At 34.4% G+C, this 14,994-nt stretch overlaps 1 long non-coding RNA gene and 2 pseudogenes across 1 annotated transcript; 2 read left to right on the forward strand and 1 right to left on the reverse strand.

Moving 5' to 3' along the window:
• Nucleotides 1–1,487: 1,487 nt before the first annotated feature.
• On the forward strand, nucleotides 1,488–2,678 carry LOC118033548 (uncharacterized). The gene is made up of 2 exons (XR_004684877.2): nucleotides 1,488–1,809; nucleotides 2,336–2,678. It is a non-coding gene; the product is annotated as an uncharacterized lncRNA (long non-coding RNA).
• A 2,237-nt stretch (nucleotides 2,679–4,915) lies between these two features.
• Nucleotides 4,916–8,937, reverse strand: LOC118033542 (probable apyrase 6; annotated as a pseudogene).
• Nucleotides 8,938–13,133: 4,196 nt separating this feature from the next.
• Nucleotides 13,134–14,994, forward strand: LOC118033544 (amino acid transporter AVT1I-like; annotated as a pseudogene).

Raw genomic sequence — 14,994 nt, forward strand, 5'->3', positions numbered from 1 at the left:
CCTCGTTTTATAATCTGGAAATGAACAATGAACGCAAGTCCTATGACGGTGTTCTGTCATCACATGCTATGCTTTGATTTTGACACCAACAAATTACATAATTTATGCTAACAACATTGCGAACATCACAGGCATTGTCGCAAATGTTGACAACAAAATGCACGTAAAATATTATGTAGATACTTACAAATGCCTTGTCATTTCTTTTGGAAATATACATTCGATTTTATAACATACTCTTTGCCATCTTGTGAATACCAAAATTATGTTGGGTTAACCTAAACACTCCAAAAGAATGTTGCGTGGAACCCATGCCTGGTAAACTCCCTGCAACCTCTCGAGTAATAAACTTAGGGCAAATGAATTTGAATTCATAATTATTAAAAACAAACTCAAAACTGACTAATTAAGTTATAAAGATAGGGCTTCTTATTTGTACTCTTGGGTTAGGCTCATCTCGTTTTTGGTTCAATGCAGACTAGAAACAATTGTTATTGATAAAACTGAAGAAAAAATCAATTACCCTTTACCGTTTAAACATGTTTGAGGGAGGTTAATTGTCAAGGGGGTGTCAATTATCCCCACAATTGGTGTTTTTGGAGGAACAACTTTATGCTTCCAGTGCATGGAGAGTAATTTAACCACCAAGCAATATTATTTATTTTTACTCTATCTCCTCCATTTATCTCAGAATAAATATTAAATGATTTTTTTTTTATTTCTCTTATACTGATTATAGTAATGTTTTAATTACTTTTCTCTCTCTCTCTCTCTCTCTCTCTTTCAGATAACAATTTGTCCTTCAATATATTAACAATCAACCATTCATGTACAAAAATTAAAATTATTTTTGTAATGATTACTTCTATAAAAAAATCATATTTAAACCCCATACAAAACACCATCTTAAGCTTCGTTTTTCAAGGCAAGAATTAAGTGTTTTAACTCTCATAGCACTTGTTAAGCATAATCTAAATGCATTTATTCCTTTTCATTTTTATTAAATTTCATTATAAATGATTGTACAGTCTATATTTAATTACGAGTGCAATTGATATGCTTAATGAAATTTTTACATGACAAAAATAATCTGAATAAAAAGACTACTTTTGTAAGCCCCAGCAAGAAATATGGTTAATTTAAATAATTTTTAATTAAATTCTAGGAAGGTGATTAATAATAAGAGGATTTAATAGGCTTATATGAGTGAAGCATGGTCCGTGGGAACATGAAAGCATGAATTATAAGCCCCAAAAGAAAAAAAAGTGATAAATTTTTTGCTACTAGAAAAATGCTTATTTAGAAATTTAAACAAGTTTAGCTAGAAAGGTAGATTGATAATAACAGAAATAAATAGACTGGTAAGTGGTAAGCATGAAATATGGCTTCAAAGGGGGGGGCATGAGAGAAATAAGAACATGTGGGGATGTGAGAGAGGCAAAGAAAAGGCCATGTAAGATAAAGGACCAAAAGGAAAAATAACAAAAACGACATTTACAAATCAACACCTTTTTTTTAGAGAAAGCCGACAGCTTGGAAAGGAGAAAAACCTCTCCTCCTTCATCTTCTCTTCATGATCCTCTCACTCAAGACCCTTGCAGGTACCTCATTCGAGCTTATAAAAAGAGAGAGACAGGTAAATAAACACGGGAGTTAGACTTGTAGGTCTAAGCTGAAGAAGGAAAACACCACCATAGAGAGAGAGGGAGAGAGACTAGAAGAAGCGGCGAGGGAGGAAGAAATTTGGAGCTGAAAAATCAAAGAAGAAAAGGGTCCTAGACATACTCGGTCCATTTAGAGACATTCTTGGTAAGTATTGATGGAAAGCTCCAAATTCTTAAGCTAGGGTTTTTGAACAATTTTGAGAAATTGAGACAAACAAGTAGAGTAGAGATGAAATAAATATGAAATATGAAGTAAATGTTGAGAAATGAAAAAAAAAGATGGATATTGTAGAAGCCCTGGTGTTTCAGTCAAAGAGAAAAAATCCAGGGAAGGGTTTTTCCAAGTAAATTCGTTTACATGCATGTCGATAATTGATGTTGTTAGATATAATTATTGTGATTTTTGTTGAGATTAATGTTTAAAGGTTACCTTAACTTGACTTTACTTTGAATATTCTTGGATTAATGTTTAGGATTGCCAAAAATATATGATACTCCGAATGAAGTGAAACTAGTTAGTGCTGTAAACTTGAGTATACATAGAAATATCATAAAGCAATGCAAAATAACGAGTGATTGAAATGTATTATCATGTGTTTTGGTATGCACATGAACATGCTGTAGCAATGGTTCTAAATTGTGTGTTGATTTAAGTTCTTCTTCTGAATCAGGAGGAACACCGAGGACTAAATCATCGATTGGAATAGATCATGCCACAGGAAGGTCAGGTTGGTTCTCATTTCCCTAAGCTTTATTTAAGTTGATAAAATCATTTAAATTAAATTGTAGGTAATGAAGATCATTTTATGGTTGTTTTCCAAATAAATGGAAATCTTGAGGTTGTCTTTATTTTTTAACGAAGACCATTGTGTTGTTGTTTTTTAAGTGAATGGAAACCAGTGTGGTTGTCTTCATTATTGAATGAAATTCATTGTGTCGATGTTTCCAAATGAATAGAAAACATTGTGATTGTCTTAATGTTTTAATGAAGACCATTTTGTTCTTGTTTCCAAATGCATGAAAACCATTGTGGGTGTCTTCATTTTTGAACGAAGACCATTGTGTTGTTGTTTTCAAATGAATAGAAACTATTGTTGTTGTCTTAATTGTTGAATGAACACCATTGTATTGTTCTTTCCAAATGTATTGTTTGACTTTATTTTGAATGAAGATCATTGTGTTGTTATTTCTATAACGAAAGAAAATCACCATGCTTGTCTTCATTGTAAGATGAGGACTATTGTAAAGTTGCGCCCCTTTCTAAATGGAAACTTTTGGGATTGCCATCAACATGGATGAAGGTCCTTTCAAAGGATAAATCCGGAGTCAATTCTTTATAATAAGATAATGGAAGTCCAAGAGAAACTGAACAAGTTTAAATATCATGTCATGGTAAGTAGATAGGCGCGGAATGTGTCTAAAATTGTGTTGTGGTGATGTATTGTGTGTAATCTAAGATCATATAAGAATCTGATTCATGTTAAGTTGTAAGATGATGATAATTTATAATACCTTGATTTACTTAGATGTAAAAAGATTCTATAACTAGTTTAAAAGATTAACAATTATAAAAGTTGTTTACATTGGTGTGGTATCTAATACCACTTTCTTCACACACACTTTTGCGCGCGCATAAACACATACATCAAGAATAATATTTGTAGAGTTAATTATCATGTTAATTAACATAAGTTATCATATAAAAAATTATATTTGTTAATGTATATATGTTTTATTATTTAAATTGTAGTTATAATCAAATTAAAAAATTTGTGAACAGTTAACTTGATTGATTCTAGTAGATACAACAAAATAATTATGTAACAAAACAGTATGTACACATGTTCACGTACATATGTACACACATATGTGCGTGTGTGAATTCCATATTTTCACGTTAATTGAAAAAAGAAAATTTCATATAACAGGCACAATTCCCGCAACATTATAAGGAAATTACCTGTGTATAAAGAATAAAGTATCCAAGCTCGCGTTTACGTACTTGCCATTTCCATCTAACAGTTGTCTCTATAAACAGCGGCCTAGGTTTACATATCTCCATCGCGTTTCTTAGTCGCTTCAATATTTTGAAAGACGTTGTCCTCTCGACTTCCTTAATTTTGATTTCCTTCTCTGTTCATTTGGGAGTTGTTTTCTATAATTTTGACTTCCCTGAAACATGTCGTGAAAGAAATTACCATGAACAGATCGTGTTCATGGCTAGCTATTAATCCTCTTTTCCAAAGTAGTGATGACTGGTGATGGTGAATTGCCATGAACAACGATCTCTCTATGGGTTTGATTTATCTAATTACATCTTGTGTGACAATACAAAGTGGGATGAATCTGAGGATTTTGTATCAGATTTCAAGCATCATAAATGGATTGTGTTCATGGCACGTCATGTATCTATCTGGCTCGGTGCTTGTATCAAGATAAATGAAATGCCATGAACAATAACAATCTCTTTATATGTGTTCTGATCGCATAATAATGCCTTCGCATCAAGAAGAAAAATACTTGATAGATGACAAAGATTGCCACAAGACAGAAATCCCCCCCCCTAACTTCTTTCTCTTCTATTCCCACTCAGATGGCTTATGGATCGCTCAATTCCAGCATGAATTATGTCTTCATTCTGGAGCTATTCCTTGTATTCATGCCTTGATCTATATCATTCAAATTAAAGCAAGAGCTAGATTTTGAGAATTTTGTGAAGCTTAATTGTCCGAAGTTTCATACTCATAGGTAAGGGCTATAACTGATACATGATATTTCAATGCTATGTTGTTTAATCTCTACTTCATGTAATTAAAAAATGGTTCAAAGTTAACAGTTTTGAAGTAGTCGCCGCGTCTTCACCCGCCTATGATATTTTGTTAAAGCACTGTTCTTGTTTCCTGTTATTCCTTAAACACTACGCAACAACGGGTTTTTTTTTTCTTCTTTTTGATAATTTCAATTCAAGCTTGTTTAATACACCGTCTATTGCGTAGAAAAAGAAGCATTGACAATACAATTTGGCAAGATTTGTGAGTTCAGCCTCCCACTTTTTGGCCTCCAACAATGCCGATGGACACCATTCTTCGTGGCTCGCCAATTTCTAGCGTCAGGATGAGTCTGTACGTACCTTAATGACACGACATTTTCTACCATTCTCACACTTCAACGTACTCGTTCATCCTCCGAGTGTAAAAGAAAAACACCTTAAGAAATGGAAATAGAATCAAAACGCAATATGCACATGGATCTGGAAAAATGAAGTGAATAGATATTAAATAACTCATTTTGATACAACACACTGAACAGCGTCGGGAATAGAGATTCAGAACTCCCCCATCTCAAATGGTTCCTAATTTTGTAGTTTAGGGAACAACGAAGCATTTGCTTAAAAAAAATATTCAGGATTTAAATTCCCGCTAGATACAAAATGGGAAACTAATCTTCTATGCTATATTGTTGTTCTTTAACTAGTTACACTGCGATTTTTGGATCCCCGCATAATATATGCGTTCCCGATAAGTTGGTAAGCTTTAAGAGTGGGTGACTGTGCAGTGAAACAGGGAAGTGTAGAATACCAAACGATGCTTATTGTAATTATACAAGCTTCCACCTGATCCACCAAGCCAGGAAGATGAAATTGCATCCTGCCACAGATGCTATCAACTTTTTCCAACTCGAGTAACTATATACCGTCCCTTCTCTAGATCGTAAACTGTCTTCAACTGGGGCTTCCTCCACTTCGATATAGACCATGCTATAAACATAATTAATATGGCAAAGCCAATTAGAGACAGTAGTGTGGGCGAGTCATCACTGATAATAGTTGCAATCCAGTCAGAGTGCTCCATATCCAAGGCCACATTGGTGTGCAAGATAAAAGCTCCCAACGCCCAATCAAGTGGGATATTACCAACCTGATTAGCAAATTCAATTCTGCAGAGGGACACCACCGGTCATTAGGATTTAAATTATTGAGATAACGATAATAAAATACAATTGAAACGTGAAGAAGTGAACACATGCTCAAAGAGAGTCACTCCTTTGCAAGACTAACTTCATGTAGAAATATGAGCAGTTTCAATTCACAGGGTAATTAAATGATTTGGCAATCTAAGAAGCATATATTTCCGTATTCAAAGAAAATATTATTTGAAAGTGCTGGATGAGAAATTACCTTGGGTCGTCAACTCCAATACCAAGGCTGTCATGAAGTAGGGCAACAATATATGCCGAGGAGAAGCAATAGTGCACCAGATCTTCATCCTTGAACGAGTGGTGTTTCTTCTTCAGCGTTGACCAATCCTCTCCACAAAGGTGTTCTCCAGCTATCATGAGATTGGAAAGAAATGCCCTTTGACCCAGTCCAAAGAACTAATCAATCAAATACGAAAGTTAAAAAATAAGAAAGGGATTTGGAGACATATGATCAGAGCATAATTTAAGCATGTTGGATATGTCATCGTAGGAAAACCTTCATTGTTGTTTCTCCAATGTAGAATGCGAAACATGACAAAAAATTATAATGTAACATAAAAAAAAGGAGGGGGGGTTGTAAAACCTTTGATGTATAAAAAGAAATTTTTCCGTGGCCAAGAACTTCCCCTGAAGCTTAGGTACAAACACTGATCCTATTTGGCAATGCTGATAGGAGCATATCTCTGCATCCAGATAATAAAGCAACTAAAGGAACAGAAAACACAAAATGTCACGCTATAATTCTACTGACAGAATTTCATACCTTTTCCCTTTTGTAACAGGGTTAGTGCAGCTGATCTGCACTCGGAGAAGTTGCCCCTAGAATGAAGAGTCGATACAAATCTGTTCTTTTCAGTCAAAGAACCTGGAGAGAGCTTCAAAGACTCCACAACACGTGAATATCCCTTGGGAGTACAAGGATCCACAAATATTCCCTTCCCAAGAGATTCAGCAGCTGCATTATTGAGAGGATATACAAGAACTTATGTTAAGATATCCCATTTCTAAAACCAATATGCATAATGAACTAGTGCACACTGACTAATTCAAACCAATCAAAGATCCTAGAATTAAAATCAAACAGAAAAAAAGCAGCAGTAACTTTAACAATCCTTATGCATGACCCAATGAACATGCATACATCCTATTAATCTATTTATCTGAAATTACCATGAAAAATATTAATTCCATGCACATCAGTCATAGATATATAATTTATCTGGTCTTATTGTTGCTCCCAATAATTGGTCAAGTGTGTATTAGACTAACAGAGCATATAGGGAATCTCTCTCTCTCTCTCTCTAGATAGATAGATAGATAGATAGATAGATCAAATTTTGATAGATAGAATAGATAGATAGATCAAATTTAGTTTTAAATTGATTCATAAAAAAAAAGTTCTTAGCTTGCATTTAATTCAGATTTAAGCACTTACAAATAAAAGGCACAGCAAACTTACCTGGATGATGGTTTCCTGAGACAACCGATTCCCTCAATGCTTCAAATGCAGCATTCTACAAAATTAAAAAGTTACAAGCTTCTAATACTTAATTTTTTCTCGGATGAATCAATAACCAAACATCAAAGTTCTTCCAATGTGGATAAGTGAAATCAAAAGCAGTCAGCTGCGACACAAAAAGTTTTATAAGAGTTTTACATATTCAAATTTATGCAGTTGATGCCTCGATAAAGATTAAAATACAGCCCATGCAGACAACACTTTTATCTAGCTAAATAAATATATGGAAGTTACTATGCTAGGAATTTTAATTTAAGCTTGTTTTCCCTGGTTTTCTGGTTTAGCGGTTTTCCTTGATTTAACAAACTTTTACCATTAAGAAAGCTATGGTTATATATATTATAAGAATTATTCTTGAGAAAGTTTACCTGTCCAAGATTAAGAAAGCTATGGCTATAGATATTGTAAGTAATATTCCCAAACTCGACAGTACGTGAAAACTCAGGAGGCACTGGCTCAGTTGAAACAAAAGCCACCTGCGACAGAAGCATCAGACAGCAGGCATGGATAAAAAAAATTAGCATTACTTAAAGCATAAAAACAGACAGGAAATTCAAGCAATATAAACTTCCTAAAAATATTTTGCATTGGCCATTGATGGCCAACCGATACAAGGAACAAAAGAAATGATCTTCTCTCAAACCTTTAAACCTAGAAATACAGCAACTAACGCTAAGTACATTGTTAGAACATCTCAAATTTAAATCAGCTCTAACATACAGAACATTTTGCCTAATTCAACAAAAACACAAGCAGCAAGACCTTTCGATGCATGACACTTTGCCCTTGAATGGCCACTCCACATTTCCAACTTCAATTCTCCTTACAATGACAATGCAACTGCTGTATACTCACAGATTTTCAGTGGCACGGCAGAACACCAAAAACAAAAAATATATAAATTTGAGTAAAAAAGATAAAAAACCTGAGCAGAAGCTCCACCAAGTTCAATAATCCCAGTAGTTTCCAAAGGATCACCACCAAGAGTACCCAGCGCATAATTCGCAATAACCCAAGCATACAACCCCTCGTCCGACCCTATTGAGAAAAACAGGGTACTCACAACCAATGCCAATCCTCTCTATAACAATTACCAATATACAAATAAATAAACAAACAAACATTTTGTACCAGTAATAACAGAAGCCCAACTATCCTGAAACTTAAACCCAGACTTCCTCAAAACCCGTCTGCACACGTCTAAAATCCGATCTCGAGCCTCCGAATCAAGCAGCCGCATTCCGGCAGTCGCCAATTAACCTAACCTCAGTCTCTCCCCACAATTCTCTAGGCACTCTCCCTTTCCCAAACTCCACCAATTCCTCCACTGACCCACCTGCACCTTCCGGATCCCCCGCATAAGCCGATAACCCTGGATTCACCTTCATTGCTCCTTCTTCAAAATCAAAACACAACTTTCCCTCCACTTTCAATTCGGTACCCCAATACATGAATCCGGGTACCCGTACTCCCTCCGTCGATTATGATACCGTACATTTTAGAAAACGATTTCGTTTTCGATTTAAAGAGGTAATAACAAGATAAGAGAGCGATTAGAGTTATTATAATAACTAGTTTTGGATTTGGCGTATTTTGAATTTAGTAGATCGGGTTGAGATGGTTCGGCTGTGAAGTTTGATAGAAGGATCCATTTTTTGCTGGTCGGTGGTATTTGAATCGACCCGGTTGCGGGCATGCGGTCGTCGCATCAAAGAGAAGGAATTGGCATGTGAAGGAATGTGAGTTTATTAGGGTTTCTGATGGATAGGAGAGTGAGAGGGCTAACAGAGCACGACGGCCCCCCCCCTCTCTCTATCTCTCTGAAATCCGGCTTTGGGTATGTATTTCGGGCACTCAGGTGGTGGTGGGATTTTACGATGATGGCAAGACGCGTTGACGGGAGATTTTTAAGGGAAAGAGGTTTTTGCGTTCGGTTTTTCTTGCGAGGTCTTTGGGTTCGGGTTGTGGAACTGGTTTGGACCTTTTTTTTTTTTTTTAATTTTAAAATTAAAAAAAGTATTCTCACATATTGTTTACAGAGTTTAATTTAAGGTATTTATGTAGAAATTAATGAAAAATAAATATTTAATTGTTTTTTTTTTTTTATCAATGCAGCATGATTATTTTAATGTTAACAATGAATTGAAAACATTTTATGTAGAATAAAATAAGTCGTTTATATATTTTTTTTCTTACTATTTGTAAAATGATGTACTCTTAGCTTGTTTGATACTTGGTTACAGTTGATTTTTAAATAATTTTTTATATCAAATTACATGATAATGATATTTTTTTATTTTAAAAAAATTATTTTTTGATATTAGCACATCAAAATGATTTGAAAACATTAAAAACATATTAATTTGGAGTTAATAAAAAAATAAAAAAAATTTAAATTTTTTTAAATTTTTTTTGAAATGCAAAAATAAATAGGTTTTTATAATATACATGTTTATGATTTAAAATGTATTTCTCTATGATCAAAAGAAATAAATTCAGCTTTAACTAGACCATTTATTAAGAATAGTTTTCATTTAAATTAATAAATTTTTAATCTTTTAAAAAAAATGCCCTGATTTTCATATCTTCATGTGCATTTGTTTTATTTCATTTAAAATTCGTGTCATCTATATCGATCATGAAACTGTTAATTTATCCAAAAATATTCTGATTCAGTAGACAATAAGTATTTCAATTTTTATTTTTTTTGCGCGCGCGCGCGGTGTTTAGATGAGACAAAAATGTACATTTACATATTTTTCTCACAATTCTTTGGTATTGGACTTCTAAATGTTTTCTTAAGCCACGTGCCGCTGTCGGCAAACTATTATTTTTGACTTTTAGGGTCTTATCGTTTGGTCATTGGTCCTCCCAGAGTGAAGGGGTTTTTCAAAACTGCTATCAAGGAGAGGAGGGAAGGACTGTAGTGATAGCCGGAACCCGGAATTGTTTATTTTTATGTTTTAAAAAATTAGTTTTTTATTTTAAATTAATATTTTTTTATATATTTTTAGATTATTTTAATGAGATAAATTCAAAATTATTTTTTAAAATTAAATAAATATTATTTTAACATATTTCTAAATAAAAAAATATTTTAAAAAAACACTCCATATAAACACTTAAAATCACCTCCTAGAATTCTCCATAGCTTTTTGACCAGCACACCATTGATTTCTTGTTAAGTTTACCAGTCAGCCATCGCGCTCTTTAATCCCCGGAGTCCTTTTCTTGCTTCCTTTTTTATCATTCCAAGGTTAGGTGAAACACGAATGGTTCATGTGCTTCCATCTCAGAAGCAATTAAATTGAATCCTTTTTCTCAGAGGGAATAAAGCTGGACGTGTCAAAATCAAAGGTGTCTTGCCAACCAATCAGTTTCAGTTGCGTTTTCCCAGTTGTGGGTTGAAGGAATTCTACTAGCCAGCAATGAATCGTTGCTTTACTGTATCAATTAATAGAAAGTTGATGTAGATTTAGATACGCACCACGAACACATGCTCTGATGTTGTTGTTCCTCTGTTTCTAGCTCGTTTTAGTGCCCTCTCTAGGCTAGACCTCCAATAATGCAGCCCCAACTGCCTTTTTCTTTCTGCAGTCAAACACGATGGTGATATCAACAGCTTTTAGGGTCCAATTTACAAACGTTTTGGCCAGTTGATTTGTTAATTTAATAAAAAGCTTGATGCCATAATCATATTCATTCAGAGGCGGCCATGGTTAAAAGCCAGGATGCCGTGTCCATGTTATGGCTCATCTGATTCAGCTGCCCAAATGGCTTGAATAAAGTAAATTATGATAGGATCTGATAAGGGAAATATAGTAATGGTTATGGTTTCCATCTTCTGATCCATTTATATGCATTTCATAGGTTTGACAGATACAGAGGATGGATGAGATTTGTGACTTTTATTAACACTTTAACACGGATGGCTCCTACTTGGATTCAACAAGGCATGATGGGATAGATTTCACAATCTGTTGGAAAGTAAAGTGAAAGAATGAAGCTCCAATTTATCCTCCTCCTTTATTTGCTGATAAAAAAGGATGTAGGATCTTGACATCCAATCCAGCCATGTAAATGGACAGTACTATATCTATATCTCGAAAGTCAAACACGATTTCAGAGAAAATTCAGCTGCAAATCATAAAACAAGAGAGATGGGCAAGTTCTGGATTCAAGTTATATTATTCTAGAAAAGAGAAAAAACCAGTAATTCTCTGTTCGGTGGCTCGTGGTTATGATCATCAATGTAAACTCGACAGACCACGTCAGTGTTCAACTTCAAGTCCTAGCAATTGTTGTTTTTGTCGGGCACCAAAACAGTGTTTGTTTTGTTTAGCTTAAAATCTGTCCTCTGTTTTCTTCATGCGATCTTGAATCTGTTTGACAGAGATGATTGGCAGAGGTGGGTTCTCACTCGGATAGCAATTTAACTTCCAAATGCCTGTAAACAGTGTTATGCATTAACGAGTCTTGTCACTGGAAGATCATAGAAAATGCCAGGTCTCCTTTTTCTTTCCCTTTGGTGAAGGTAATATACTAAAGGCGAATCAACGGGATGATACTCTCTGCTAGTAGTGCTCTAAGAGTATATGTTTGAATCTACCACCACCATCAAAAGAAGAAAATGACAGATAAATAGGAAATAAAAACTTAATTTTCTTAACCTCTTGTTGAAAACAACAGACAATATTTTTTTTCTTTTATCTTTTGTAGGGATTTTGTAAAGTATAGTTGTGGTAGTTTTTTAAAATGCTTTTCATGATGAAAATGTATTAAGATGATGTTTTTTTTGTTTTTTTAAAAATTATTTTTAAGATAGTCCATCAAAATAATCTAAAATATAAAAAAAATTAAAATATTTTAAAAACACATTATAAAAAAAAAATATTAAAAAAAAGAATATAATTTGCCACTTCACAATACTTGGTGATAGTACCATACTTCGCAATCTTTGCAGCTACGTGCTCTGATTACCTTTAATGTTACTATAGCAGAAGAGTTCTCAAAGAAATAAGGTGCTGCTATGCGTGTAAAATGCATGAGCAGAAATGATGAAGACGCACGTCTCCATTGTTGAAGAAACCGTAAAGAGGAGGCGCACTAGGGGACGACATGTGAGGGGTCCTGCTTTTGGAAGATGAATAGTAATACTCACAAAATGCCGTGGTGGGAATGACTATCTACTCATCCTCACTATCTCTTATTCTATACCAGGTATGTTTGATTATTGTAGAAACAAAAAATTAAATTAAATTTCGTCATGTGTTTTTATCTTATTTTAATTTTACATGAAATATCAAATAAAATTGAAATAAACAATATGAAAGGTAAATGGATTTTCATATATTTCTTAACTATTGAAAAATTAACACGTGGAACTCTTTTAAAAGCTTTCAAGAATCCTTCATCTACACTTGATAAAGTCTAAACACTCTATAAAAGTTCTTCAATAAAGTATCTTTTTTCAAACAAAGCTCTTTAAGTAAAAGAACTCTCTTAAAAGCTTCTGGATTTTCTTTATCTACGCTTGAAGTCTATAAAGAACAAACTTTTATTGGATAAAACCTAAATACTACATATAAGTTCTTCAACAATACTTTGATGATAACTAAAATAACTTTTTAAATCATTAAATTACCAAATCTTGCCTGCAATACACATTTAAATTTACGTTCTTGCAAAACCATAAATCTTGGTTTAATTTCATAAATAAATCAAGTCATAACATATCAAATTCAAGGGAAGAAACAAATAATTATTTATTCTTTTGTAAAAATAATTTTAAATAAATATTATACCTAATTATATATTTAATAAAAATCAAATAATTTATATACACTGTTTATTTTCAGGTGCTCCAATTTGTTTCTACAGTTAGTTTTCTGTAATTAAATAGATATTACGTCACTGATCTCCCACTTCATCTATAAATATATGCCAATATTTTGAGTAGTGGGCAACAAATGATGGAGTGCCTCAAAGCAAAGGAAGGGGAGAGCCATAGCCAGCTTCCTCATCCTGAGGAGCCACACGTACCGGCACCACCTTCCTTAGAACTTGTTTTAATGGACTCAATGCTTTATCAGGTCTCGCCCCTTCTTCCTCTCTTCGCTGTAACTAAAACCATTTTAAAGATAGACAGGAAGCTTTCTATATATATTAGTAGCATTTTACTTGTGTTTCCATGTTACATTCATCTATTCTGTTTTAAGGAATTCAAAAAACAATCATTTTCTGAGTCATATATATAATTCTAGGATTTGTAGGAGTACTCAGGACAGTGCTTAATACTCAAAGGTGAGCTGGAGATGACTAGAATGATACAATTAATTACTGTCATGTTTTGCAGGTGTTGGGATACTCTCAATTCCCTACGCCTTTCTCAAGGAGGATGCTGAGCTTAATACTGCTTTTTTGTAGTAGCAGTTCTATGTTGGTATACAGGATTACTTCTAAGACGCTGTATGGATTCGGACCCACTCATCAGAAGTTACCCTGATATAGAGAGAGAAAGCTTTCGGATGCAAAGAAGAGCTCTAGTATCCATCTTCATGTATCTTGAGCTATACTTGGTGGCAGTTGAGTTTCTGATACTAGAAGTGACAATCTATACAAATTGTTTCCAAACGCAGGTTTCAAACTTGCCGGGCTATATATTGGAGGTAAAACCGGGCTTTGTTCTGCTTCACTGCCCTTGTGATCTTGCCAACAACATGGTTAAAGAGTCTAGGCATGCTGGCATATGTTTCTGCTGTGGAGTTTCGGCTTCTGTTATTTTGGTTGGTTGTGTTTGGTGGGGTTGGTGCAGTTGATGGTGTCGGGTTCCATGAAGATGTGTGTTCTTTTGAATTGGGGAGGATTACCTACTACTTTAAGCTTATTCACTTTCTGTTACTGTGGTCACGCAGTTTTCCCCACGTTGTGCAATTCCATGAAAGACAGAAGCCAGTTCTCCAAGGTAGTAATTAACCTATGTGGAAAACTGTTTCTTCTCATATTTGGCTTTATGATAATGCAGCTGTGCTAGCGATATCTTTTCGGTCCAAATTTTATGAGTGTGTGTGTGATTCTGACCTCTCTTCTGTATTCTGTCCTTTGCAGGTCTTACTCATCTGCTTCGTTACAAGCACCATCACTTATGGATCAATGGCCGTTTTAGGCTACCTCATGTATGGAGAATATTTTGAAGTCTCAAGTGACCTTAAACCTACCAATCAGAAAAATCGGTTTCAAAATTGGCAATATATACCACTCTTAGTCAATCCCCTGACGAAGTATGCGGTTATTACCGCTCCAATTTCTACTGCTATTTGAGGAAGCTTTTGTTTTCCGCGACAGCAGATGTCTCAGTATCCTCGTCAGAACAGTGATCGTGATCAGCACCGTGGTTGTGGCACTAACAATCCCCTTTTTTGGATACGTGATGGCTTTTATAGGTGCATTTTTGAGGCGTCACTGTCTCCCTGTTGTTACCCTGCCTGTGCTACCTCAGGATTGACAAATCTGCGCGAAGTTTTGGGTTAGAGTTGGGTGTTCATTGTCGGAATTCTGATATTTGGGTCTTTTGTGGGTATAATAGGTACATTTATACTTCAAATCAAACAAATCGCAAAACATCTCTGAAACTAAAAGATGGTGCAATTAAAGCCTACTGACAAGAAGATCGACAGCAGTAACGCAGTCATTTTGCAAAAGCAGCTTGAGGGTTGAAATCTCCAGCAGAGAAAAGAACAATATGGAGATCTTGTATGTTAAAATTTGGATTAACTAGATGTAATATTGCATGAAGATAAAGACTAAATAACTTTTTTTTTTTTTTTTTTTTTT

This window comes from Populus alba, chromosome 8, assembly GCF_005239225.2.
Source record: "Populus alba chromosome 8, ASM523922v2, whole genome shotgun sequence".
In the NCBI taxonomy this organism is placed as follows: domain Eukaryota; kingdom Viridiplantae; phylum Streptophyta; class Magnoliopsida; order Malpighiales; family Salicaceae; genus Populus; species Populus alba.